Genomic DNA, 26,711 nt, shown 5'->3' with positions numbered 1-26,711 from the left:
CTCTCCAATTGTCTGGATGAGTGCAACTCTAACAACACTCAAGAAAGTAGCCCACATGATTGCCTTTCACGAACATTTATTCGCTCCACCAATGACCTCCAATAGCAGCAGTGTGTACCATTGATAAGATGCACGGCAGGAAATCACCAAAGCTCCTTAATTAGCACGTTTGAAACCCAAGACTACTACCACCTAGAAGGGCAAGGGCAGCAGACACCTGGAAACATCATCACCTAGATGTTCGCCTTCAAGGCACTCACCATCCTGACTTGGAAATATATTGTTGTTCCTTCACTGTCGCTGGGTCAAACTCCTGGAATTCTCTCTCTAATTGTGCTGTGGGTGTATCTGTACCTCATGGACTTCAGTAGTTCAAGAATACAGCTCACCACCAGCTTCTGAAGGACAATTATGGCTGGGCAATAAATGCTGGCCTAGCCAGCAAAGCCCATGCCCCGTAAATGATTTTTTTGTTAAATGCAGAAACACAGATAAGCCATTGTACTAGAAGTGATGATACATTGCTTGCAAAACTTAAATGACAGTATGGATATTGGAGACTGTTATCACATCCAGTATTCATAATTGTTATTTTTAAAATTAACTTGACATTTGCTAAACCCGTGCTACTGCAAGCTGTTGAAATTGCAGCAGAAATTCAGCTGCCATGCTATTACTTCTATAAATGTAGGTTGCACATAACATTCTGTGAAATGTGTTCTCTCCATATTTAAGAAAACTGAAAAATTTGAAGTGTAAAGGATTATTTAGTTGTCTATCTCTCGCCCACAGCCTCTCTCATTTATTGGATGGTGTATTGGTTCATCAAAATCCTGCAGTTAGCATTGGCCAATCAGATATACAATGATAAAACACAAAATGACTACATTTAAGCCCACACCAGCATCTCTATATCTTCCAGAGTTTGAAGCTATCCCTCTCCATTCATTTTCAATCTATTCCTGAAGACATTCTCTCTTTTTCCCATTTACACTTATTGTCCAGTCCACCTGTAGCCTTACCTCCCCAATCAACCATTCAGAGGATTTTGACACCCACATCTATACTTCCAACCCAGAGAAGATTTGTGCCTTAAAGGTTGGTGTGTTATGGTGTATAAAAGTTGGTGTGTTATGGTAAGGTTATATAAGGCATTGGTGAGGCCGAATTTGGAGTATTGTGTACAGTTTTGGTCACCTAGTTACAGGAAAGATGTAAATAAGGTTGAAAGAGTGCAGAGAAGGTTCGCAAGGATGTTGCCGGGACTTGAGAAGCTGAGTTACAGAGAGAGATTGAATAGGTTGGGACTTTATTCCCTGGAGCGTAGAAGATTGAGGGGAGATTTGATAGAGGTGTATAAGATTTTGATGGGTATAGATAGAGTGAATGCAAGCAGGCTTTTTCCGCTGAGGCTAGGGGAGAAAAAAACCAGAGGGCATGGGTTAAGGGTGAAAGGAGAAAAGTTTAAAGGGAATATTAGGGGGGCTTCTTCGCGCAGAGAGTGATGGGAGTGTGGAATGAGCTGCCGGATAAAGTGGTAAATGCGAGGTCAATTTTAACATTTAAGAAAAACTTGGACGGGTTCATGGATGAGAGGGGTGTGGGGGGATATGGTCCAAGTGCAGGTCAGTGGGACTAGGCAAAAAATGGTTCGGCACAGACAAGAAGGGCCAAAAGGCCTGTTTCTGAGCTGTAATTTTCTATGGTTCTATGGTTCTAAAAACAAAAGGTTGTTATGAGGAAGCTACCAACTCAGACATATACTGTGTGATACTGCTACCAATTTCTCAAATCCTTAAGAAATAAACCTATGTATTTTTGTGTTGACCAATCCCTAATGTATCGTCAGTGCCTTGATGTTTATCTAATAAGTAAGCACAAGGAGAAAGAAAACATAATATGATAGCAATGATGGAGAATTTCTCATTTTCAAGCACACTACACGGTAGCACAGTGGTTAGCACTGCTGCTTCACAGCTCCAGGGTCCTGGGTTCGATTCCCGGCTCGGGTCACTGTCTGTGTGGAGTTTGCACATTCTCCTCGTGTTTGCGTGGGTTTCCTCCGGGTGCTCCGGTTTCCTCCCACAGTCCAAAGATGTGCGGGTTAGGTTGATTGGCCAGGTTAAAAAATTGCCCCTGAGATGTGTTGGTTAGAGGGATTAGCGGGTAAATATGTGGGGGTAGGGCCTGGGTGGGATTGTGGTCGGTGCAGACTCGATGGGCCGAATGGCCTCCTTCTGCACTGTAGGGTTTCTATTCTATTCTATTCTACACAGGTTAAAACTGTTCAATCGATGCAAGGTTTGCGGCCTATAACCAGAGATCTGACTGCACAGTCCGAGAGTTCAACAGCACGTCAAGAGATAAATTGAGAGTGGATAAAATCTGAAAAGCATTTGGCACCATTATTTGTTCTGTGGAGCATGGTTGCACATTCCCGCTACAACTTAGTTTCATAGACAGAGCTTTAAAAATGTGCACACAAGCGGCAAAAGTACCACTCATCCCAATTGCTGCAGCAGCAATAGAACGAGCTGTGATGAATAGGGAATCTATAGGCAACTGAAATACAACAGTCTGTTTAAAATGGTCACAGTATTTCAATCCTGGTCAGTAAAACAGTAGGAGCATTTGTTTAAATGGTAGAGAAGAAAGGAAGTCCAGGAAACATTGCGAAATTGTCCACAAAATTCCCAAGTTTAAATTGGAAGGTGGCCGACTTACTCTCTGAGTTTAAACTATTTAAACAATGCACAGAATCATTGTTTGTCAGCACGGGCATGTCCAAACCAGAAAAGCAGGACATAAAGATGCATGTAGGTGGGAAAAACAAATGTTTACATGTAGTGTTTACTTAGGGTAGAGCTAATAGATTTTTGATTATAGATGGAGCTTTCCCCATGGGATTTAATTAAAGGAAGGGAAGGTAAATTTAGATATGAAGGGTCATGTGATAATGTGGTTAATGGGAGGAGCTAGATCTGTAGCCAACAAACATCTTTTCAGTTCTGGCTGGGATTTGTTTGAAGACAGAGGTTTTCTACAAGCTACTCTCTCACCATAAAATCTCTCTGAAAGCTTGAAGACAGTTTACACTTATTATGGCAAGTATATTCATAGTTGCTATAGAAATGTTGCTTATTTGGAAATGAAGCAGTGATAAGTTGGAAATTGAAGTTGTTTCTTTTCATTTTTAAATATTTTTCAATGGTTAATGGCTAAGCTGTTGCATTTATCAGAATTATAGTTGTGCTATGTTATTAAATACAGTTTGTTTTACTATAAAAGATTTCAAATTTGTCAGTGGATTTACTCCTGAAGTGAAGCATCCTATCCTCACATTTACGCCAAAATACAAAAATTGTTGGGGTCTACAAATTAGAGGAGTAAATTGGAAGGAGGTATTCTCGGGGAAATGTACTGAAAATAGGCGGCAGTTTTTCAAGGAATGTCTGTCAAGAGTTCTACAGGACAACGTTCCGAGCAGACAGGGAGGTGTTGGTAGGTTAAAGGAACCGTGGTGCACGAAAGCTGTGGGGGGCCTAGTCGAGAAGAAAAGGAAAGCATACAAAAGGTTCAGAGAGCTTGGCAAAGATATGGATCCAGATGAGTATACGGCTTGTAGGAAGGGACTAAAGAAGGAAATTAGGAGAGCCAGAAGGGGTCACAAGAAGGCCTTGGCAGGTAGGATGAAGGAAAACCCTAAGGCGTTCTATAAATACGTGAAGAGTAAAGGATGAGACGTGAAGGAATAGGGCCTATAAAAGGTGAAGGCGGGAAAGTCTGTACAGAACCAGTAGAAATGGCAGAGGTGCTTAATGAGTATTTTGCCTCGGTTTTCACAGAGGAGAAGGACCTGGGTGGATGTACTGCGGGCTTGCGGTGGACTGAAAAGATTGAGTATGTGGACTTTAAGAAAGAGGTTGTGCTGGAATCTTTGAATTGCATCAAGATAGAGAAGTCGCAGGGTCCGGATGGGATGTACCCCAGGTTACTGTGGGAGGCGAGGGAAGAGATTGCAGAGCCTCTGGTGATGATCTTTGCGTCGTCGATGGAGACGGGAGAGGTGCTGGAGGATTGTGGATGTGGTTCCTATTTTCAAGAAGGGGAATAGGGATAGCCCAGGAAATTACCGACCGGTGAGTCTAACCTCAGTGGTTGGTAAGCTGATGGAGAAGATCCTGAGGGACAAGATTTATGAGCATTTAGAGAGGTTTAGTATGCTCAAGAATACTCAGCATGGCTTTGTCAAAGGCAGATCGTGCCTTACGAGCCTGGTGGAGTTCTTTGAAAATGTGACTAAACACATTGACGAAGGGAAAGCGGTAGATGTGGTTTATATGGATTTTAGCAAGGCGTTTGATAACGTCCCCCATGCAAGGCTTCTAGAAAAAGTGAGAGGGCACAGGATCCAAGGGGCTGCTGCCCTGTGGATCCAGAACTGGCTGGCCCAAAGGAGGCAGAGAGTGGGTATAGATGGGTCTTTTTCTAAATGGAGGTCGGTCACCAGTGGTGTGCCCCAGGGATCTGTTCTGGGACCCTTGTTGTTTGTCATTTTCATAAATGTCCTGGATGACAAAGTGGTGGGATGGGTTGGTAAGTTTGCCGACGACACAAAGGTTGGTGGGGTTGTGGATAGTCTGGAGGGATGTCAGATGTTACAGAGGGACATAGATAGGATGCAAGACTGGGCGGAGAAGTGGCAGATGGACTTCAACCCAGATATATGCGTAGTGGTCCATTTTGGCAGGTCAAATGGCATGAAGGAGTACAATATAAAAGGGAAAGACTCTTAGTACTGTAGAGGATCAGAAGGACCTTGGGGTCTGGGTCCATAGGACTCTAAAATCGGCCCCGCAGGTGGAGAAGGTGGTTAAGAAGGCGTATGGTGTGCTGGCCTTTATCAATCGAGGGATGAGTTTAGGAGTCCGGGGATAATGATGCAGCTATATAAGACCCACGTCAGACCCCACTTGGAGTACTGTGCTCAGTTCTGGTTGCCTCATTACAGAAAGGATGTGGAAAAGATCGAAAGGTTGCAGAGGAGATTTACAAGGATGTTGCCTGGATTGAGTGGCATGCCTTATGAGGATAGGCTGAGGGAGTTTGGTCTTTTCTCCTTGGAGAGACGTAGGATGAGAGGAGACCTGGTATGGAGAGGCATAGATCGGGTGGACTCTCAGAGGCTTTTTCCCAGGGTGGAAATGGTTGCTACGAGAAGACACAGGTTTAAGGTGCTGGGGGGTAGGTACAGGGGAAATGTTAGGGGGAAGTTTTTCACACAGAGGGTGGTGGGCAAGTGGAATCGGCTGCCGTCAGTGGTGGTGGAGGCAAACTCAATAGGGTCTTTTAAGAGACTCCTGGATGAGTACATGGAGCGTAATAGGATCGAGGGTTATAGGTAGGCCTAGAAGGTAGGGATATGTTCAGCACAACTTGTGGGGCTGAAGGGCCTGTTTTGTGCTGTAGTTTTTCTATGTTTCTATTACTCTTACATCTGAATGTCAGTTGGGGTTCTTGTCCAGAACCTTAACAATACCCACAGTGCTGGAGCCTTGGTGAGGTAACCTTTTTAAGTGGATGTGGTTATATTTTCTGTATACATTACGAGAGGGGGAAATGGTGCAATGCATCATGTGATTCAGACTTAATAGGTTATTTTGGAGAAATTCTCCCTGCGTCTGTGTGGTTTTCCTTCGGGTGCTCAATTTCTTCCCACAGTCCAAAGATGTGCAGGTTAGGCACTCGAAGGTCTCCACCCTTGACCTGTACACTGTAACCACAGGAGTGGAACTTTATGCACATTGAAAATAAAAGGTGTTGATGATGGAAGACTGGCCTCGACAAGATTATTACGTTGGCAATGAGGAGTAAAACGAGCTTTCTCTATCCTCCGGCCATCCTTTACTGTCAAGAGAAATAATCCTCTGGTAAGAAAAATGCCTCTTTTTGTTAAACCTGAAACCTATAATACAAGCATAGAAGACCGAGCCCAATATGCAGAGTGTATGTGCTATCTTTTTTGGGCTAACAATATTGAGAGGGACGAGAAGCAGAAAATAGTCCTGTTGATGGCATGTGGGGTCCTGACCTTCAATGTAATAAAGAGCATGAGTTATCGAGTTACCCTTGACTCCAAAAGCTTTAATGAATTGGTAGACATAGTTAACGGCTATTATGACCTAAAACCTTCCATAATACTCCAACAATATCAGTTTATTGTATTTATTGCTGTTTGTGATTTATATAAATGATCTGGAAGAAGGAGTAACTGGGGTGATCAGTAAGTTTGCGGACGACACAAAACTGGCAGGACTTGCAGATAGTGAGGAACATTGTCAGAGGCTACAGAAGGATATAGATAGGCTGGTAATTTGGGCAAGGAAATGGCAGATGGAGTTCAATCCTGATAAATGCGAAGTGATGCATTTTGGTGGGAATAATGTAGGGAGGAGCTACACGATAAATGGAAGAACCATAAAGGGTGTAGAGACGCAGAGGGACCTGGGTGTGCAAGTCCACAGATCTTTGAAGGTGACGTCACAGGTGGAGAAGGTGGTGAAGAAGGCATATGGCATGCTTGCCTTTATAGGACGGGGCATAGAGTATAAAAGTTGGGGTCTGATGTTGCAGTTGTATAGAACGTTGGTTCGGCCGCATTTGGAATACTGCGTCCAGTTCTGGTCGCCACACTACCAGAAGGACGTGGAGGCTTTGGAGAGAGTACAGAGGAGGTTTACCAGGATATTGCCTGGTATGGAGGGGCTTGGCTATGAGGAGAGATTGGGGAAACTGGGGTTGTTCTCCTTGGAAAGACGGAGGATGAGGGGAGACTTAATAGAGGTGTATAAAATTATGAAAGGCATAGATAGGGTGAACGGTGGGAAGCTTTTCCCCGGGTCGGTGGTGACGTTCACGAGGGGTCATAGGTTCAAGGTGAAGGGGGGGAGGTTTAACACAGATATCAGAAGGACATATTTCACACAGAGGGTCGTGGGGGCCTGGAATGTGTTGCCGGGCAAGGTGGTGGAGGCGGACACACTGGGAACGTTTAAGACTTATCTAGACAGCTATATGAACGGAGTGGGAATGGAGGGATACAAAAGAGTGGTCTAGTTTGGACCAGGGAGCGGCGCGGGCTAATTGTTCCTGGTTTCTCGTTTCAAGGCTTCATTCTATGATCATCTTGCTGGTGCCAGTACAGAGTGAGACTGCGGATAGTTGGGAACCTGTCTCGGGGGCAGGGAATTCATATGGTGTTCGTGGAAGTGGAAATGACTAGGGTTGGGAAGCATTTTCCGATCAGGGCCATTGTGATCTCCTGGACCCGTTTCGATCGCCTCAGGGGGTCGGAGTGGAATTTCCCAGATTTTTTTTCCCCCATATTGGCCCTGGGGTTTTTTCACTCTGGGTTTTCGCCTCTCCCTGGAGATCACATGGTCTGGAATGGGGGGGTGGGGGTGAGTTAATAGGTTGTAATGAACAAAGCATCGTAGCTGTGATGGACAGCTCGGTGGATAGGATATTGGTATGTAGATAGGCTGGAAAATAGGGCGGGGATCCTGGATTCAGGATTCAATCCTGGACCGGGGAGCGGCGCGGGCTTGGAGGGCCGAAGGGCCTGTTCCTGTGCTGTATTGTTCTTTGTTCTTTAACAAGGCAGGTTGAACCCCTAGGGAATCTGGGACCAAACTTTTGACCAGACTACAAAATTGGCAGAGCAAATTCGGGCCACCCCTGAATGACATGTTGCAGGATAGACTGATTTGTGGAATTAATAACGCAACAGTCCAAAATAAAATTCTCGGCAGAACCTAATTTGGACCTAAAGAAGGCTATTGAGGTAGCTCTATCATTGGAGAATGCAGAGAAAGGAGCTCAGGAACTACAAGGGATGCCAGACAACAGTGTCCTCCAATTGGGGGAAAGGGCATCAAGCAATGTCCATCCCTCAACTGAGAGTGATGGTATCAGTAAAACATCACTGGATTTGTCGGTCTGACTTCATGGAGACTGTAAGCTTACGGGTCAATAGGGTTTTTAAAACTTGACAGAAACCCGACGCCGTGGGTCAAAAACTTGTATACCAGATTAACTGGCGGCCAAGCATTTTCTAAGTTGGACATGAGCCATGCATATCTTCAACTTGAATTAGATGAGCTTTCCCAGAAGTGTGTGACAATTAATACGCTCAAAGGCCTATATGAGTGCAATCACCTGCCCTTTGGGGTATCGCTTGTAAATGCCATTTTTCAATGGATCATGGAGAACATACTCCAAGGGTTACCTCATGTAACGATGTACCTGGACGATGTCTTGGTCACAGGAACTTTGGAACGTGAACACCTCGCAAACCTGGAAGAGGTCTTACGACCATTCTTGAAGGATGGGATATGCCTGAAAAGGGAAAAATATGTCTTCTAAGCAAGTGCCATGGCATATTTGGGCTTTTGGTTGAATAGCAAGATCTTTCATCTGGTGAAGGATAAGGTGAGGGCCATTCAGAAGGATTCAACTCCAAGGAACCCGACAGAATTGAAATCCTTCCTGAGGTTAATGAATTATTACAGGAAGTTTATTCTGAATTTGGCTTCCTTACTGGCCCTGCTGCATGCCCTACTACTGAAACCTCAAAGGTGGTCTCGGAGGATTGCCGCAGCTGAAGGCTTTGAACAGTGTTAAACAGCAGCTTTTGTCCTCTAATTTATTGACCCATTTTGACCCCAAAAAGGACTTCATTCTGACATGTGATGCCTCTCCTTATGGGGTTGGGGGCGGTACTGGCACACTGCGGGAAAGATTGAACAAAGAAGACTATTGCATCTTGGACCCTCTTGGACGCTGAATGGAGGTGTTTCCAAATCAAGAGGTGTTGGCAGTTGTTATTAGTGTTATAAAATTCCATTAATACATCTGCACTAGACGCTACATAATATTAACTGATCATAAATCTCTGCTGGGACTTCTTACAGAAAGCAATGCATTATCCCTCATTACCTCTGCCCGGATACAATGTAGGATCCATGGTCCACATGTGTAACTTCAGGGATGGTCTCAGATGGGTCCCTGAGGTCATAAAAGAAAATATGGGGTCCATTTCTTATCAGGTCCAAGAGCAGGGCAAAATTGTGAGGAAGCACCTGGAACATCTCGGGATTAGGGAACCCATGCCAGTGGAAGCCTCATTACTGGCCATGGGGATGACCACTGCCAGTGTCAAGCCACAACTAGAAGTTGCCCGTATGCCTACCCCACTGGATGATGAGGACATAGATTCTGAAATGGAAGCAGAAGAGACTGGCACCCCAACTGAATCAAGACCTTAGGAAGAATTGGCATCAGTGGCCTTACAGCTCTTCCTTTGGAAGCAAAAGCCTCCAATCCACTTCATACCTCTTGATAAGGTCTTGCCTTTAATCAACCCCAGGCTGATTGCCAACTGGTGGTAAAGTCCTCCTGTGGTGGGTGTGCTGGGGAAGAAATGGGTTTGAGTTGGGAGAGATGTTATGATGGCCACAGGAGATTGTCAATAGATCTCCCAGAGGACATCACAGAGTACGATTTCTCCTATTAAGCAAGTGGAGGTTTGCCCAACAGGGAAGGAGCAGCGGGGTGTTTAAAACCTGCTGACTCCACTCAGGCCAGCAGTCAAAGGACTCCAGGATTTGACCTGTACACTGTAGCCACAGAAGCAGTACCTTATGTACGTTGTAAATAAAGGGTGTTGGTGACTGAAGACTGGCTTTGGTGAGATTAGTACAGAGAATTTGTACACGTCTCAAATGTGCAAACTCCACACAGTCACCCAAGTCTGGGATTGAACCCAGATTCTTGGCGCTGGGAAGGGAATGAAGACACAATGGGAGACACAAATTATAGGGGAGTGAAGGGAAAGGGGGCCATTCAGGTTTCATAACTACCCTTGCCAGAAACTCCAGCCTTAGGTAATTCATTTCTCTGCCACAATATGCATAGATCTGTCATCCAAATATATAAACAGCAAAATAGGACCAAATTTTCACTTCAGAGTTGGGAAAACTTCCAACGACACAAACCTGAAAATGCCCCGGATATTTGGATTTTTGTTTTACAGGAGGTTGGTGTTAACAGAAGTTGAGCACAATATCCGAGATCAATGTGGAGGCAGCCACAGGGCTGCTGGGTGCTGAGGCACATCAGTGCTCTGGGACTTTGTCCCAGCTGTCAAAAAGACAATATAACCAAAAACAAGCATTTAGTCCTCACCCCCCCATATGGTCCCTCATACTTTCCATGCCAACCTACGTCCCTAAGCACCCCGATGGCACTTAATATACCCCATGCCAACATATGCCCCTCTATCCACTCATTGACCCATTATAGCCCCAGTGCCAACTTAGAGCCAACTGATGCTCAAACCCTACCTTTGGCTCCACATCCTTTGTGCCAACTCACAAAGTATGCTCCATGAGTAGGCCTCAGGAGCATTGGTGAGATGAAATAAAATAAATTTTCAAGTGTTTATTGATGACTACATGATTAAAAATACTTTAATTCAGAGAAACTGATTAAAGTTTTTACTTAAAACATTTAACTTACTTCAAAATTTAATCCTTTACAGAAACAAATATTTTATTCAAACACCTGAGCCCTTACAAAACAATCATTTCCTTCAAGTACATAATGCCTTATGAAAGCAAACATTTCCTTCAAGTACTTAAACATTTATATTTGCATCCCCATATTAAATACCTTATAACAACTTAAACTGTATTTTTACCATTCTCCCACAGTGGAAATGATAGGTTATGTAAATAGCCATGCACTACTAATTCTATAATGATATTCTAGCTTATGTCAACAGATTGGTACTTGAAATTGAAACAGACTCAGGCTTGAAATTGCAAGCTCTATTTTTTTTTTCCAACTACACTGCTTTATTTCAAACATTTAAAGAGCTTGGGGATTTAAATGCCTTGACAGTCTGACAGTTCAACTCAGTTTATTCACTTTTTTTGCTCAATGTTTACCAATTCCAAAGGGTACCAAAAGAGTTACTTGGACATCGCCTAAAGGGTGACTTACCTCTTCAAATAATTCCAGCAGCTTTAGACCTCCCCCAAGCAGAAATTTCACCTATCGGAAGGCAGCAGCACCTTTACATGTGCCGCTATCTCTGTGAACCACCACTGATATGCAAACTACAACCCTCATTCATTCCTACCCTGGCAGAAATGGTAGACATGATGTGGAGATGCCGGCGTTGGACTGGGGTAAACACAGTAAGAAGTTTAACAACACCAGGTTAAAGTCCAACAGGTTTATTTGGTAGCAAAAGCTTGTGTGGCTTTTGCTACCAAATAAACCTGTTGGACTTTAACCTGGTGTTGTTAAACTTCTTACAGAAATGGTAGTTACAGTAAGAAGTTTAACAACACCAGGTTAAAGTCCAACAAGTTCCACTCACCTGAAGAAGGGGCTTGGAGCTCCGAAAGCTTGTGTGGCTTTTGCTACCAAATAAACCTGTTGGACTTTAACCTGGTGTTGTTAAACTTCTTACTGTGTTTACCCCAGTCCAACGCCGGCATCTCCACATCAGAAATGGTAGATGTCAGGCTCCAGAAGCGGTACTCAGGCCCAGTTTGGCTAAGGTTTTGAGCCCTTCTGTTGTTGCAAAAAGGCTGGTATAAATTGGAAACACATGATACATTGCATCATTTCCTCTCTTGTAATGTATACAGTAAACATAACCACATCCACTTTAAGATGTAGCACAACACGGTGAGTTTAGTTATTTTGAAACTTAGGCCTTTTGATTTCATTGAATTGAAATTTGTCGAAGAACTATAGACATATTAAAAAGCACCATCAGGCAACATAACAATCTCTTTAAGTCTATGGAAACAGTTTGATTATAATTTTCTTTGTTGAAATGATCCATCACAGTGTGGGCAAAGTAAATTGCAAAAAGTGAAGTCCACAGAAGGAAAAAAACATGCCAACCATTGCTGCTGATGACCTCAAAACTGCTGAAGTCCTTACATCCCTCGACCTGTCAGTCTTGTACTTTGATTTCAGTGATCCTTTGGCACAGTTCTTTTGGAAAGACCGGAACTGCAAATAAAGAAAGTGGGAATCATTGGAAATATTTTACAATAGGTACATAAATACCTGAGCAGTAGAAGGGATTGAATTTATCGGGTAGTGGGGCAGAGATTGTCAGCAGCTTGGTAGAATGTTACCAGTGGAACCCCAAAGGGGATCTTGTTTGAGACTCTTTTTGCTTAATAAATAATCTGAAGCACAGAGTCACATATGCAATATCTATATTTTCAGATGATACAATGTTAATTAAGGTATTTTACAAATTAAACAGATTTCTTTCAGAAAATAATATTTTGAAACACAGTATACGAGTAATTTTAGGCATAACATGCAGCATGCTTGGGAGAAAAGAACTTAAGGCCTTTCCACCACTTACCTGATATCTGATTCTTTTGTAGGCTCTGTGAGAGGTTGATTGCTGTGGTTGGTCAATAATTCCATTATTGTTATACCATGTGACTACAAGGGTGGTAAAAAGCGGCACGGTGGCACAGTGATTAGCACTGCTGCCTCACAGCACCAGGGACACAAGTTCGATTCCCGGCTTGGGTCACTACCTGTGTGGAGTCTGCATGTTCTCCCTGTGTCTGTGTGGGTTTCCTCCGGGTGCTCCAGTTTCTTTCCACAGTCTGAAAGATGTGCTCATTAGGTGCATTGGCTAAATACTCCCTCAGCATACCTGAACAGGCTTCGGAGAGTGGCAACTAGGGAATTTTCACACTAACTTCATTGCAGTGTTAATGTAAGTCTACTCGTGACAATAATCAGTAATAATTAAACTTAAAGGCAAACAAGATGAATTTTTACTGTTGCTTTGAGAATTCCATGCTTCTTCCGACAATCCTCAGGCATTTAGACTTGATATTATTGCATAACTACTGATTTAGGATAATGTCTCTCCCACTTCTTTCAAGCTTTTTGGTGTCTTGCAGTATTTTCTTGGCTTATTGATATGAGACATATATTAAATGATAATACAATACCAAAGCTGAAAAAGATATGCAAAAGTAGGATTTCTCCTGATTGATTTTGGATTAAATCTGTATGAATGCGTAATGGGAGTTCATAGTGAGTAGTCTTTCATTGCTTGAATCAGACTAGAGTTCAAATCTATACCCTTCAAGCTCAGGTGAAATGAATGGTTATCTTTAAAATGAACAAATAATGCCAATCCCAGGAATTGATTAATACTGTACAGCTGGAGCATGTTTACATGACCAGCACTTTGTTGGTATAATTGTTGTTCGTCCTGGTGCTGTACTTTTCCTAATATCCCTTTCACTGCCCCCCATTTCTCTGATTTGGTTTCATTTTGGATGTGATGTGGGAAATTTCGAACAAATCAATAAGGTTTTTAGACAGTAGACATTTAGACACTGACAGGATTACTAGCAAAGTGTTAAATGATTCTTAAAACAAGATTGTAAGCTAACAAGAGAATAGGTTACACACATGTGAATGCAGTAAGAAAATTAAACAAGTAATTATGATTTAAGACATATATGCTGATATTTTAAATGTATTTTAACTATTGTATGAATCATTGTTCACTTCAGCTGAAGGCAAGTTACCGCAAGGCGTGATGGTAAAGATGAAGAGTTCAGAACCAAAGTCCTGGGAACCCTGTAGTTAGCAAAATTCATATCAGATACACATATTGCAACTTTATGAATAGATATATTCATTGTCTAGACTTAGGATGGAAATGTGCCGAATGCGGGATCATGTGTCTGTCCAGTTTGGCAATGCTCTGGTGGGAACATTCACTTTGGCCCCTATAGAGAACATCTAAGGTAACCTGGCAATGGGGAAGTGACTTTAGCCAAGATGGGCGTTGGTGCCCAGGTTTAATGGACAAATGAGATATCATTATGCTGGATGGTGAGATACAATTGGCTGAGGTGCCGACAGGGATTATTATTGATATGTGCATATTAAAGATGATTGATTTTAAGCTAATGTAAGGCAGGAATGATTGATAAGAAAACCTATAATTGATGTGTTTAGAATTATAAAGGTCAGATCTATTCGGAGAAGTCCGGCTGCTCCACTGGAGAGCTGATTCGACCCTCTGATGACTTCCTAGCAGCTGCTGGTTTAATAAAGTTACATCTTTGGTTCAGAAACACTGGCTTTGTGAGTCTTGCATTGTCTGAATTTTCCTGACAGTACTGATCACCTCAGGTACCCCAACATCAAGGTGACATTTGTTTTTGACAGCATCGTAAAGCAGGCAATTGTGAATTGGAAGCATATATTAAATCCTGCCTGATTTTTCCTGTTTAGGATTACCAGGTCAGATTTAATCTCATGACCATTACCTTCAACCAGCGACTCCCATACTCCCTCCATTAAGCTCATGTTAAGGACATGGGGATCGCCATTCTGTATTAACCTGGCTTCTGATACAGACAATGGGCCAACTTTGAATTGCCTGCTAATTTGCATAATTGCCACATGCTGCAGGTGCTACATGTGCTTTTGAGTGGTTGCACACTCAGTGGCTGTGGCTGGTCAAATTCATGCAAGGCTAAACCTAATTAAAGCTAGCTTGCACTTTTTAAAGGGGGAGGAGCAGCCTGCCTGTAACAGGTACATGAACTGTTTGTGGGCGAGGGTCTAAGCAGGAAGAATGGGAGAGTGTACGTTCCAGGATTTCCTTCCGCTGATCTGAAAGAGGCAGAGAAGACAAGTGGGACCCTTTAAGTACATGGGTCAGAAGGTTCTCCAGACAAACTGCACCAAGGATTGGGGAAACAGATAGCCCTGGGAGTCAGTGCCAGCAGCCAACTCAAGGATCGATACTGCATGAAGTTCAATAACCTCACCCACATGGTCAAAGTCAATCAATTGATCCTCAAATACCCTGTCCAACCAACTGCAGCATGACCTCATACACTGCTCAATGAATCATACTGATAAATATTCTGTATGAATCTCAACACATATCTCACACTCACACATACCTCTATCTTCCTCTCTCACACGCACCTCTATCTCCCTCTCACACACACACTCACCTCCGTCTCCCTCTCTCACACACCCACACACACCTCCATCTCTCTCACACACACACTCACCTCCATCTCTCTCACACACACACTCACCTCCATCTCTCTCACACACACACTCACCTCCATCTCTCTTATGCACACACACTCATCCTCTCTCTCACACACTCAAAGGGAGGCAATGGCCTAGTGGTATTATCACGAGATTATTAATCCAGAAACTCAGCTAATGTTCTGGGAACCTGAGTTCAAATCCCGCCACGGCAGATGGTGAAATTTGAATTCAATAAAAAGAAAAATCTGGAATTAAATGTCTACTGATGAGCATGAAACCATTGTCGATTGTCGGAAAAACCAATCTGGTTCACTAATGTCCTTTAGGGAAGGAAATATGCCATCCTTACCTGGTCTGCCCTACATGTGACTCCAGAGTCACAGCAATGTGGTTGACTCTCAATTGCCTTCTGAAATGGCCTAGCAAGCCAGTCAGTTGTATCAATCGCTACAAAGTCTCAACAAAGGAATGAAACCGGACGACCACCTGGAATCAACCTAGACACCGGTAAAGACAACAGCAAAACAAACAGCCCTGTCGACCATGCAAAGTCCTCCTTACTAACATCTGGGGGCGAGTGCCAAAATTGGGAGAGCTGTCTCACAGACTAGTCAAGCAACAACCTGACATAATCATTCTCACGGAATCATACCTTAAGGATAACAGCCCAGACACACCATGACCATCCCTGGGTATGTCCTGTTCCAACGGCAGGATAGACCCAGCAGAGGTGGCAGTGGCACATTGGTATACAGTCGGGAGGGAGTTGTCCTGGGAGTCCTTAACATTGACTCCGGACCCCATGAAGTCTCATGAGAGAATGAAATGTATTCAGCATTCTTTGCATTCAGAGCCTCAGTAATCTTCCTTATGCTACTGGGAGATGTTGGAAATATCACTTGTTCATTTTGGAAGGAGACAATCCATGAATCTCATGTCCTTGGTTGCCTTCACAGTCACTGTCAATGTCATCCACCCCTTGCTCTGAGGTTGTACTTGTTGCTGCAGCAGCAGGCTGATTTCAGCGAGGATGTACTTAGTGATGTGTAGACATCTAACACATTGTTTCCCATAGAGGTTCAGTTAAGAAAATTGCTATCTAAACACCCTGGGCAGATATGGCCTTCTGCTGAAAGCAGTTATTTAATCCTTTCTTCTTTCCATGTCATGCTGTAATCTAAGTCCAAAGTTGTGCAGGTTAGGTGGCTTGGCCATGTTAAATTGCCCCTTGTTGTCCAAAGTTCTGTATATTAGGAGAATTGGCCATGGTAAATGCATAGGTTTATGGGGATGGGACAGAAGGGAAGACTTGGATGGCATGCTCTTACGGAGAGTCAATGCAGACTCAATGGGCCGGGTGGCCTCATTCTGCACTGTAGGGATTCTATGAATGCACCCGTGTCTGTCAACAAGTATTTTTTGCAGAATCCTTGAAGCCATGCCATAGTGCTACAGTATGTGCCACATCACTTCCTGTAAACTTTATTGAACAACTCTATTGAAACCACCAAACACTTCAACAAATAGAGTCAGAGTTTTACAGCACGGAATGAGGTCCTTTGGCCCATCGTGTCTGCGCTGACCATCATGCACCTATCTATTTTAATCCCATTTTCCAGCACTTGCCCCATAACTTTGTATGCTATAGCATTTCAAGCGCTCATCTAAATAATACTTAAATGTTGAGTGTTCCCACCTTTACCAACTTTTCAGGCAGTGTGTTCCAGATTCTCACCACCCTCTGGGTGAAAAAGTTTTTCCTCACATCTCCTATAAACGTCCTGCCCTTTAACTTAAATCTATGCCCCCTGGTTATTGACCCATCTGCTAAAGGGGAAAAGTTGCTTCCTATCCACCCTATCTATGCCTCATAATTTTATACACCTCAATCAGGTTCCCCCCTCAGCCTTCTCTGCTCTCGGGAAAATGTAGCAACAACCAAAAATGTCAACTAACCTGCGAGTAATTGATGATCCCTTTAAATAGTGCTTGTGGGAGGGTGGGTATAATTGCCCTTGAGAAAGTGAAGCTGAGCTGTCTTTTAGAACCACTGCAGTCCCTGTGGTGTGGGTACACCCACAGTGCTGTTAGAGGAGGAGTTTCAGAATTCAGAACAGTGAAGGAACGGCGATATATTTCTAAGTCAGCATGGTGAGCGACTTGGAGGGAGACTTCCAGGTGGTGGCATTCCCATGTGTCTGTCACACTTGTTCTTTTAGATGGTAATGGCAGATGCTGCCAAAGGAGCCTTGGTGAGTTCTTGCAGTGCATCTTGTAGATGTGAGGTGCTTCTGCTACATATGCATTTCACCTTTGCATGTTTAAGAGACAATGTTAGCTGGAGAGTGCACCTCCAAAGTGGAAGTGCTGGTGTCAAACCAGCAGTGCATACTGATTAACATCTCACCTTGCCTGGTTTGCAGACACTTCTTGTGCACGTACTAATGGTCTGACCAAAATGGAATCCGGTGCATCTGATACCAGAAGTGTGTGCACACACTGAGCATCAATTTATAGCCAGAAGAAAAGCTACTACTGCAAAAAACCAAACTCTAACCCTCAGTCTGTTACCATTGACCTGCAGCATCAGACCTTCATTTTTTCAAAATTTGATTAGGAGCTGAAATAAAACATGTTCACATCTTTGTACATTTTCTTTGTTCATTTTCTTTGTTATCTCATTTTTAAAATGCTAACGGATACCCTCAAATCTCTAATGACAGAAATATATATTTCATGATTGAATTTTATTTTTTAAACAACTCCCCATTTTTATGGCACAGTGGTCCGCACTGCTGCCTCACAGCGCCAGAGACCCAGGTTTGATTCCCGGCTTGGGTCACTGTGCGGAGTTTGCACGTTCTTCCTGTGTCTGCCTGGGTTTCCTTCGGGTGCTCCGGTTTCCCTTCTCAGTCTGAAAGACATGTAATGTAAGCGTACTTGTGACATTAATAAACTTTTACTGCCATTCTGCTCTCTCTTTGGAACCTTTATAACAGTAGTCATTCAGTGAAGAGTGAAGGTTAAGACTGGGCAGGCAAGCCATATCCAGATTTATGAATACGCTGCTGTTGAGGAAAATAATACATTCAAATTTTGATTGGGGAGATTCAGCGTCCAACTTTTCTTGATAATATTAACTTTGGTGCAGTAGTGGCTCACCTGTCTGAGATTTGGAAGGTCATGGGTCCATAGCTCTACTCCAAGAAAGATGATCCATATTGGTACTTCACGCTGCTTATTTAGAGGTTTTTCATTTAAGATGTTAAATTGAAGCTCTGAGCAACTCTTTAGGGTGAATATAAAATATTCAATTTTTGTAAGACATGAAAGGAGCTCTACTGTTCTCCTGCCAGCATCTATCTCTTAACCGATATCACTAAAACATGCAGATCATGATTCTCCTGAATGAAATCTGTAAATGCTGCTGCCAGCTGTATGTTTCCTGCTGGCACTGACAGCACTACTGAGGTGGGATTCAATAACTTTAAAAGTGGAAACACTACCCCCACGTGAATCATCCTGAGCCAATCCCACCAGGCATGTGAGGCTCCCAAATCAGGCATCAGCTGGTCAGCTGACATTCAAGAACAGTTCCATCTCTTCCTTCTTTAAGAATAACTGAAGAAAGAATCACACAGTCTCACATTAATGGAGCAAGCATTTGATCTTAGTCCTTTTATGAAACTAATCTTTGTGATTTATAACTATGGAATTACTTTTAACAGTCTCAACCACAGCAAGGTCTCAGAAAATCCAAGTGAAACCTATAACTCAATTGCTCCCCAAAATTTAGTTCATTATAAGTTTATATCACACACAATGGACATTTAAAATATTGCACCTCAATGATTCCATCTTTCACACATGATAATAGAATGAGGCATTGTTCTAAAATTGTACCTAGTACAGGAGCAGGTGTGTGGCATAGTCAACTCAGGTTTTGAGTTTGTGTACAATAAAGTAGAAAGATATGGATTAGCACATATAATGCCTCACAAGTTACCAATCTCAGCTTATTATTGGAAAGTGAACACTCCCCATGCAGGGAGGGAGAGTTACCCCAATAGTAGTCCTTGCAGTTCTCCTATTGACCAGCTGTCCACCATCTCACCGGTAGATGGTGACTATGATGAGAACATCCTGAAAAATAGACTTGCATTCTTGGAAAGCACCTTATCATGTCCTCATGATTTTCCAGAGTACCAATGAATTACATTGAAATATTAAAAACTATTCTTAAGAAGGTGAACATTAATGGGAAAGCAATATCATGTAGAAAGAGTCTGGTGCTTTAATTAACAGTTTCCACATGTAGGATCTGGAATGTTTGTTAAGCGTGATATTGTCATGACTCTTAGGTCAATTTCAAATCCATGGTAGCCACAACCAAAGTCAGACTTGTGAAACATCTAAGAGCCAATTAAATACCAAATGAGCCAATGTTCAAATGGACAGGATTCTGCACCCACTTCTCATGTCCATGGCACAATTATTTTGATGTCTTATTTAACTAATATGACTGGTTCTTCTGAGGATCTCATTGGATGAAGTGAGCAGACAGGTGATGGGTTCATAGGAAATAATAAGAGGATGTGGCCATTCAGCCCATCAGATATCTGCTGGCTGAAAGAGATTCATTTTTCAGCCCTTGGCAATAGCCCTGTAAATAATGGTACTTTTAGTAGATAACCATGCACTGCACATTTCTGTCTCTACTGACACCACCAACCCCTAAATCCACACACTCCAGTTGCAATAATTTCCCTTCAACCTCCCTTTAATCCTTAATTTTATCATTTTTAATCTATGTCCCCTTTGATTTTAGAAATAGCTCCTTCCATTTCCACTCTTCAAGGCCCCCTCATTATTTTATGTACTTCAATTAAATCTTCCCTCAGCCTCATCTATCTCAAAGATAAAAACCCTAGTCTATCTAATCCTGAAGTTTGGCAGAGATTAAAAAAAAGAAACAGTAAGAAAAAAAAGCAGTAATATTAAGGTTATGGGTTCAGTGAGAAGCTTTTCAGGCAAGAAATAAAGGTCAATGGAAAAGGAAACAGTTTTAGAAAGCATTTCTGCTTTCTAGAAAGGGCCAGAGACTAGAAAAAAAAATGCAGTGTTGAAAAATGGGGCCAGACAAAAGAGGTATGAAGATGAAACACTTAAAACTTAATGGAGCGTGAACTGATTGCATCAACAATGAACTGTTTGATCTGTCCTGGAGCCATTAGTCAGAAGAGCTTTTGACAGTTCATGGACTGTCAGTTCCTTGTGTAAACAAGCCTTGGCTAATCCCCTCTGATTGGCTCTGCAGCTGTCAATCAAAGCAGTTCTATGAGTTTTCAGAGTTGTTGGGGGTCATTCAAGCTAGAAAGGGGGATCCCCTAGTGAAATTGAATGTTCCTATCCATTAAACTGCTTCAAAGAAGTTTCAGAGCAACTGGGGTTTATGAGAAAAAGAATGGGGATCTCTGTGGTGAAACTGACATCTCCTGTCACTCAAAGGACTTCAAAGAAGTCTGGTAACAATTGGGGCTTCCCAAATCAACCAAGGGTAATCCCTACTGTAGAATAGAGTGCTGCTGTGATTTTGAAGGTTTCCAGGTGTTCAGGGGGCACGGATTTTAATGAGACCAGGCCACTTCAAAGGTTTTATAGAACACAGACAATATAAATATTTCTTTTAGCAGAAAGGTGCCTGAAATCACTATCCTAGTAGTGGTTTCCATGTTTTCCAGGGTAACAAGGAGAAATCCAGCCATGAGAGCCCCATTGCAGGTGAGATGCTCAAGGTTAACCCATTCCTCCTAGCCTGAGCCCTCCCCCACCCTCCAGATCCCTTAAGGGTGCCCCTCTCTGCCACTTGGTAGTGCAGAGTTCATGAACACAGTTGGAGGTAGTAATTACCTCCTTACTCCCCATCAGAGTCCATGGCACCCATTTCCTGATTGTCAGTACCAAGAGAGATACTGGTACCCATGGGACTTCCAACCAGTGGAGGGGGAGGGGGGGGTTGGCAAAAGCATACATGGCGTCCAAAGCATCTGGCCTCAAACCCAGTAATGACATTCAAATGTATTTAAAATCAGTTGTATTCTGGGCAAGAACCTGTTTAGGCGAGGTACAGCGAATTCTTGATGCCGGCAAAAATCCTGATTTGGCCCTCTCGCTTGATGCAACAGGCCATATGGAATCCCAACTAGGGCTGATGGCCCTGCAGAATCTCCCCGCCCCCAACCCCAGTAATTTATGTAACTGCTTCTGTTTACTGTGCATAATTTGGTTGCTGTGTTACAACAATAATTACTGTAATATCAATTTTGTGTACTTAACTGTTATCATGTTGTGCTTATAGAAAACTAGTCAGACAGATTTTCTTGAATTAACAAAATAATGGATTAGTTTTATTTCACTAAAAAAAGGACTTGGGTAAAATATGAAAAATACTGCTGCAAACACACATATTGACACATTTGAAAACCACACACACAAATACAGATTGCAGAGTAGGGGAGGATAGATGTAGCCAAATTAGAGTTCAGATCACAGCTTGCTGTTGTATTCATCTGCAGATAGGATGCTTCCAATTTAAAGAGGTAGATGACTGTGATGATAATGTGCCTTTAAGAAAGGTATTTGGGTTATGTTTCTTGTGCAGGATCTGTTTTAGCAGCTTATTTTATTATTAGCGCTGTTTTGTCTGCTTCTCGCAGCCCCCTTTTTTAAACTGCATCAGCATAATTGATCCAAATTGCTAGAATGTTTGTTCTAATCTGGCCTAAAGCTGCTCTGTTATTTTACTATTTTCCCTTGGAGTTTTGCAGAGTAGGGCTTTATTGGGTTGATTGACAGTAATATCAGGTGACTGGGCATGACTAGGCACACAGAGAGAAACCCAACTCAATGGCTTTTTGGGAGCTGTAGAAAGAAATCGCTGAGTCTCTGACGTCTGGAGACTGGAATCTTCCAGAGACTAGGATCATTTCTCTGAAGTTATGCTGTACAAGGATATATCCTTCTCTGGAAACTGTTGTATAGGAGTCAGAAGGCAGGTGACTTTCTGTATCTGTTTCTGGCTGGAAATCTAGCATTCACCTGAGCATATCTGTTTTTGGTGCTAATTTGTTCTGAAGTAGGATTTATGTCTATGGGGGATGGTGCTTACAATGGAACCATAGAGATGGATACCTCTTAAGAATTATACGTTGTCATGTTTAAATATTTTAATTGGTAAAAGTTATGCTAATTTCTTTTGCTATTAAGTTTGTTTTGATAAAAGCTTCCTAGTGGGTCAATTGAATCATACCTGGATTGAAACACCTTATGCTCACCCTAATGCCTCAATCAAAAAACATTAGGAATGAGGCTAACTTCATAACATACCTTGAAGTTTCTGATCTAGTCCCTAATAATGACTGAATTGATTTTTCTTATTGAGATGCAGTTGTGAAGTCGAATTTTTTCCTTTACAAGATATGTCTATTGCAGAATAGAGTCACAGTCACATTAATAGACAAGGCTCAGCTTTTAGATGGAGAGAGAGAGAGAGCAGGAAGCTTTCCCTTACTCAACTACTTCTAATTTCCTGCCCCAAGCATGTGCTTCAAATACATACAAAAAAACTTGGTTAGTCACGTCACCTCTCTCCAACTACTAGTATTTTTTAAAAATGCATTTTCCAATAATAACTCAATTAGCTGTCTGGAAAGCTGCCTTAAGAAAAATAAAAAAGGTCTTTTGTCCACAAAATTAATTTTTGAACAGTTCATCTTCCATTAGGTCTTCCATCCACAAAATTAACCTTTGATTGATCCATCTTCCATTGTTGAAAACTGGGGATGCCTCCATAAGTATCTTTGATAAGACAAGAATGTTTTTATAAATCCCTAGGGAGCCATTGTCTGCAATGGAAATAGACTTGTTCTCTATGATATAGATTCTGCTATCTTGCTGTAAATTTGAAATCATTTCATCTCAAAAAGAAATTTGTCATTTTAAAAGTCCAATAAACAAGTCTTTATAATAAGAGACGAGAGACCAACTTCTGTTCACCTTAGTAAGACAACTAAGATGACCAATTTTCTGTGTGCAAAAAGTGCCTCCTACCCCTTTCTAATACAGCAATTTAGAATATGTTCTACTGCTCCTGGTTTAACAAGTTTTAAGCTCAAGGAACATGTACATCAAATTTAACATGTTTGCATTCTGGAGTTTAAAATTCGGTGTTGATACATGTAGTGCGAAGGTGTCTTGCGACCTATAGTTTGGCAGGCCTGGTTTGATCAAAGAAATGATGCAGTACTGTGCCTCAAAGAGCTGGCAGGAACTTGGGGCTTGGACAGAAGAGTTTCATCTTGAATTGGGAGAGTGGAGATAAAAAATCTCAGCATAAAAAGCAGTCTTATCTTGAACTTGATAGTATCATCTTAAACTTGGGGGAGGGGTAAAAGAGTGCCAACATTAACTGAGGAGCAGCAGATATGAGTATCATTCGAATTTGGGAGAAGTGGATAAGAACTGACTAAGGAGGAGTGAGTAATGTTGGTTTAAACTGGGGGTGAGGAAATAAAAATGGAATGCATCAATGAACTCACTACATACCAAAAGGCCTTTACTAGCCCCGGCAATGATGAATACATATTGTATATAATTGGACTAGTATCTACTGCTATAATGACAATATGAAGGAAAAAAAATGACAAGTAACGTAACTCAAACATTACTGCCTTACTTGGTTACACTATCTTCTGGTATTCTGCTGAAGTGACTCAAGAGAATCACTTACTGAGACAGAAATAGTCAGAGACACACGGTAAATTAACTTCCCAACCACTGCCAATCTTATACCCTTCCTCCAACTGACCGAAAAATCAGTGTAAGTCTACATCAATCAATCCACAAGAAGGAATCAAAGTCAAACCTCGATAACTACAAACCATGTTAGAACTTATGGAAAGTATAACACGTGAGAATGAGTTATCCATTAGCTGTCTAGAATGATTTCAGTAAAGATCAGTAAAAACCTCATGCTTGGAACAATAAAATTAGAAAAAGCCAAACTGAAGCCAACAGTACAGGGTTGGGCAGCCAGGGGTTAATTAGGACATCTAGCAAAAGCAGTGACTCATCAAAAGGGTTTGGACATTGACCGAATGCTATCAGAGAACAATGGTACCAGGCCATCATCCGTCATTGACGAATGCAGTCAAGAGGTCTGATTAGCCAATACAATGGCACAAAGGACATATCATCAACACCGTATATACTCAATGGATTATGCAAATAAGCTCTGTCCCACAGGCACGAGAACTGGAAATAGGATAATTCAAACCTTCATTAACCTTGGAGCCAAGGTGTTGTTACTATATTGCGGAGATGCTGGCATTGGTCTGGGGTGGCATAGTTGTTACTAGATCACCTCAAACAGCAGGGGAATTGCTCATATATTGAGAACTGATATTTGTCTGGATACATATTCACTGGAAAACCCTGTATTTTTCAACCAGCAGGAGCTGACTACATTTATCTGGCTTTTTCATGGAATAAACTCACTGGACATTGGAACAGCAGGAACAACAGCAAATATGTTTTGACATATCTGAGTTAAATTATTATAAGCGAAGAGCACATCCAAATATCTGTGCTGCAATCGCACGAAGCATCAAAGCTGCTCACTTGACTCTGGACCTACAATCAACTCTGGACTGACAGCCATGTTGGGGATAGTGTTTTCAGTCATATCGTGGTGATGTTAGTCTGAAGGTTTTGGAAGGGATTGGAGCAAAAAAATTGGTGAGGCGGATTTTGTGCAACTGTTTTCAGGGGGTGGGATCAGTGGTGGGAGCGGAAATCCCACAGAAGTTTCAGTCATATCTTGCTGACATTGGTCTGGCCCTTTTTTTAAAAAAAGGTTTTGGGACAAGACCTGTATTTATGTAATTTTAAACCGAGTGCTGGTGACTTCTGTGTTGGGTATTGGGAACGGGTAGTTTTGGGGAATTTTACTGTGTCATAGAGGTTTACAGCATGGAAACAGGCCTTTCAGTCCAACTTGTCCATGCCACCCCTTTATTTTAATCCCTAAGCTGGTCCCAATTGCCCATGTTTGGCCCCTATCCCTCTATACCCATCTTACCCATGTAACTGTCTAAATGCTTTTTGAAAGACAAAATTGTACCCGCCTCCACTACTACCTCTGGTAGTTTGTTCCAGACACTCGCCACCCTCTGTGTGAAAAAAATTGCCCCTCTGGACCTTTTTGTGTATCTCCCCTCTAGTTTTAGACTCCCCTACCTTTGGGAAAAGATATTGACTATCCAGCTGATATATGCCCCTCAATATTTTATGGACCTCATTAAGATCATCCCTAAGCCTCCTATGCTCCAGAACAAGAAGTCCCAGTCTATCGAACCTCTCCTTATAACTCAAACCATCAAGTCCTGGTAGCATCCTAGTAAATCTTTTCTGCACTATTTCTAGTTTAATAATATCCTTTCTGTAATAGGGTGACCAGAACTGTACACAGTATTCCAAGTGTGGCCTTACCAATGTCTTGTCCAACTTCAACAAGATGTCCCAACTCCTGTATTCAATGTTCTAACCAATGAAACCAAGCATGCCGAATGCCTTCTTCACCACTCTGTCCAACTTTTCAAGGAGCTCCACTTTCAAGGAGCTATGAACCTGTACTCCTAGATCTCTTTGTTCTATAACTCTCCCCAACACCCTGCCATTAACTGAGTAAGTCTTGCCCTGGTTCAATCTACCAAAATGCATCACCTCGCGTTTATCTAAATTAAATTCCACCTGCCATTCGTCAGCCCACTGGCCCAATGGATCAAGATTCCGTTGCAATCCTAGATAACCTTCTTCATTGTCCACTATGCCAACAATCTTGGTGTCTTCTGCAACTTACTAACCATGCCTCCTAAATTCTCATCCAAATCATTAATATAAATGACAAATAACAGTGGACCCAGCACCGATTCCTGAGGCACACCACTGGTCACAGGCTTTCAAGTTTGAAAAAAACTTCTACAACCACCCTCTGTCTTCTGTCATCAAGCCAATTTTGTATCCATTTGGCTACCTCACCCTGGATCCTGTGAGATTTAACCTTATGCAACATCCTATCATGCGGTACCTTGTCAAAGGTCTTGCTAAAGTCCATGTAGACAACATCAACTGCACTGCGCTCATCTACCTTCTTGGTTACCCCTTCAAAAAACTCAATCAAATTTGTGAGACATGATTTTCCAATCACAAAGCTATGCTGACTGCCCCCAATCAGTCCTTGCGTCTCTAAGTGCCTGTAGATCCTGTCTCTCAAAATACCTTCGAACAACTTACCCACTACAGATTTGAGGCTCACCGGCCTGTAGTTCCCAGGTTTTTCCCTGCAGCCCTTCTTAAACAAAGGTGAAACATTTGCCACCTTTCAATCTTCAGGCACCTCACCTGTGACTATCGATGATTCAAATATCTCTGCTAGGGGATCCGCAATTTCCTCCCTAACCTCCCACAATGTCCTGGGATACACTTCATCAGGTCCCAAGGAT

This window comes from Mustelus asterias, chromosome 1 (assembly GCF_964213995.1).
Source record: "Mustelus asterias chromosome 1, sMusAst1.hap1.1, whole genome shotgun sequence".
NCBI lineage: Eukaryota > Metazoa > Chordata > Chondrichthyes > Carcharhiniformes > Triakidae > Mustelus > Mustelus asterias.
This window is presented reverse-complemented; position numbering follows the sequence as displayed.